Source organism: Limulus polyphemus, unplaced genomic scaffold (assembly GCF_000517525.1).
Source record: "Limulus polyphemus unplaced genomic scaffold, Limulus_polyphemus-2.1.2 Scaffold1083, whole genome shotgun sequence".
NCBI classification, from domain to species: domain Eukaryota; kingdom Metazoa; phylum Arthropoda; class Merostomata; order Xiphosura; family Limulidae; genus Limulus; species Limulus polyphemus.
Genome location: NW_013666693.1, coordinates 196596 through 200124, shown reverse-complemented (window position 1 = coordinate 200124; position 3529 = coordinate 196596).

The window sequence follows — 3529 nt, the reverse complement described above, 5'->3', positions numbered from 1 at the left end:
GATGCATTCTGCCTCCCAGTGGCACATCAGTATGTCTGCAGACTTACAACGCTAGAAACCGGGTTTCGATACCCGTGGTGGTCAGAGCACAGATAGCCCATCGTGTAACATTGTGCTTAATTACAAAAACAAACAAACTACATGTATTCTAAGTTAAAGTCAATGATACCCTTTACACTAGTTTTCCTCATATCCTGTACCACAGGTACGATGATGTTTATAGTGATGTAGCTGTGTTCTCTCTTATTGTTTATTATCAAAGAGTAGTTTGAGTATTAATGTTATGGTGGAACCCTATTTTGTTTCTGGAACCAAAGCTACTTCGTTTTTAAACTTTTTTCAGATGCTATAACCGATTACGTGTTCTGTTATTTAAAATCTAATAAATGTGCATGCGTATCATGGCTCTGTTCTAAGTATGTTCTTATGCATATCTCGGGACAAATGACCACACTTTACATTGTCTCTGTACTCTTTCTATGTACACAGCCCACTTGCAGCCTCTTCCGTGGAACACAACACAGCAAGCTCCCGAGGTACCAACCATGAATAGAGATGTCCGGGTGGAACGTGACAAATCTCAACCTGCAGTAAGTGGTGGATATGAACTGCGGCGATACTATCAGAAGCTAAAGTCGAGCGTAACTAAATGTTATCATTGTGTTGATCCAGCCGGTTGATTAGTTTAACACTGCTTGTACCGGCACCAGTTACCGTTCAATAGATTCACGTGGGTTTGCTTCTGGAAATAAACGCAATCAATTGAGTCTCCAAATTATGGAACAAACTAACTCGTTTTACTTCACGCCTTTTCTGACACTCTCACACATCTTTAACTCTATTTATTGCTGAAGAGATTGAAGGATGCGGGAAACACCACATGAGATAAGAAGAGCAGGCGCGTGCCGTTCCTTACAGACGAGTTGTTGCAAGCTTCAATCAATTACGTGCCAATTAGCACGTCAGAAATCCTGTTAAGCATCCAATCAAATAAACCAACAATGAAACGTGGCTTGATAGTAATAGGCTCGCAATTTAAAGAAAGCGCTGAAATATGGACCTGAACGAAAGCTTATTTCTTGCTGATTTTCACATCATAATATAATTTGTGTTTCGCTACGAGGTTGTATTATATATCAAAGCCAACTTGATCAGCTTTATCCCCAAGAGAGATTTCCACTCTCTCTCTGTCTAGTACAAAAGCATTTCGGTTCTACGAGTTGTATACAAAAGATTTGATGTTTTAGACATGCGGTGTTAGGTACTGACACTAAAATGTTATCGCTTTAATATTCTGTCAGTGTAACATTGTTATAAAGGGAAAATTAAATCAGGCACGCCATGATATAAAAATTGAAAATATATGCCCGTAAACTAGATCTGAGTTCTGAAAATACATGTGTTCATGTAAAACAAACAATGGTAACAACATTATTATGTTGAGGAAGCAGATTTCTTACCGCTATTAAATTTAGCTAGACAGAAAAAAATAATAATTTTCTTTTAACACGTGAAAAGCGAAACAAAAATGAGCCATTCTGAAGATTGTGGTTCTGGTTGTGAATTTGGAACTCTCTCTTTTTTAACGTCATGTTTTAGCAATAAGCATTCCTTGAATGTGTAAAAAGAAAGAATTAATTTTTCTGTAATTCTGTGTTTCATCAATATTTAAGAATATTTTCTTGGACGATTTATAAGTAAAATAATGAAAAAATAAAAATATAAAATACCCAAGGTTACATTTTCGCTAGGTTGTATTATGCTCGTTGTTATGATCGTCTAACTATATTGAAAATAAGAAGGGAAAAATAACAACTGCACTTTGATTGAAACGAATTTTTATTTTTATAGGTTTGTTTAATTATGCACAAAGCTACACAAGGGCTATCTGTGCTCTGCCCACCACTGGTATCGAAACTCGATTTCTAGCGTTGTAAGTCCGGAGAATATTTATAGGAAGCTCTGAGGAACCTAATTTTTATTGTTTCATCTCCGTCAAGTTTGGTACGTTTTTTCAGCACAAAATGCTCAATACGTACTTATTTAGAATTTGTAATTCAAATGGGAGGGGAACTGCTCCTTCTGGCTTTTGGATTAGGCGCCTGTGTTTGTTCTATGGAATAACAAATCTATTTTTTTATTGATAACTTTAAGCACTTAGATCCATGCGCTTTTCATGGCTCTCAAACCCTTTTTGCACTGCAGTAATATAATATTAAGATAACACTTTTACAGGGGATAGGATCTAACTAGCTATCTCACTGAGTATGGAACATCATATTGATGGCAAAATCCTCCATCTGACATCCAATGTAATACAAGTAGAGAAAAAACGTTTCAAAAAAGGAAGTAAATGTAAGGATGGCCAATATCAATCCTTCAAAAACAATGCAAACACCATCCCTACATAATAGCACAGGCAAGAATAAACATATAGCAATATATATATATATAACTATTTAATTATAGTTCAGTTGAATTTATCTAATTTTTGTCTGTTAACATTTCACTACACTGTCCCTACTATCTTGTTTGCATTGAATTTGAAAGACTGATATTAGCCATTCCTACATTTACATCCTTTTTTCAAAGTTTTTTCTTTACTTGTTTGCTTGTTGTTGTTGTTTTTAATGCAGTGTTTCAATAAACATAGGAAGGTTGTATTTATAACCAAGTTCTAAATACAATGAGATTCCAACTGTAATATTTATTGACTGGTAATTCCTGTTTCACCCTTAACTTAACCTTTTTTAAAGGAACTCCAAGTTTCTGTAAGAAAGCTAACTTCAAGGGGTAATGATAACCTCGTTTACACTAGAATTATGATTATTTTATAATTACTACTAACTATTAATAATACTTATAAAAGCTGATACTCCGTTTGAAACTATGTCACCTCAGTTAAATTGGTTGACACCATTGTTTTGGTCTTTGAATTATCATGTAAAAAAAAAATCAGAAAAACAAAAAAATTCAAACTATTTGCTATGATATTTACAGACATTCTCAGAACTTATGACTCAGTCATTACATAGATATTGTTATAAAAGGAAACACTGTATAGTATTGTATAGTTCTGATGACCTGTTGAGGAGATATTTAAAATACCATTTCGATTAACAGTCTGAGCCATCCCTACACGGACAGTGCTGCCACCTGCCTGATAAAACTATAGCTTTAATAATTGACGAAGTTCTCAACTTCCTAATTATACGTAATTCAACTTTATTTTGGTACTTCTGCGCCAGCTTTAAATGAGTGGGAGCTCTCCGAACTTTCGCGAAACTAGCAAAACTGGTTATTATAACCTAAGTTTTGCTTGTTTGTGATCTTGGATAGCGTGTGTGGTAATAGCTTTAACGCTGATGGGAATATCTGACATGTAATGTACTGTTGCGTCAGCGAGTCACATGACCACTATGACGCCACGTTTCTAGAACTATCTTGTTTCTTCAGGAATGCTCTAGTGTTTGCTAGATGGGGTAGGCGGGTATATATAAGAGGGGACAACGTGACGCATGAAGGTAAT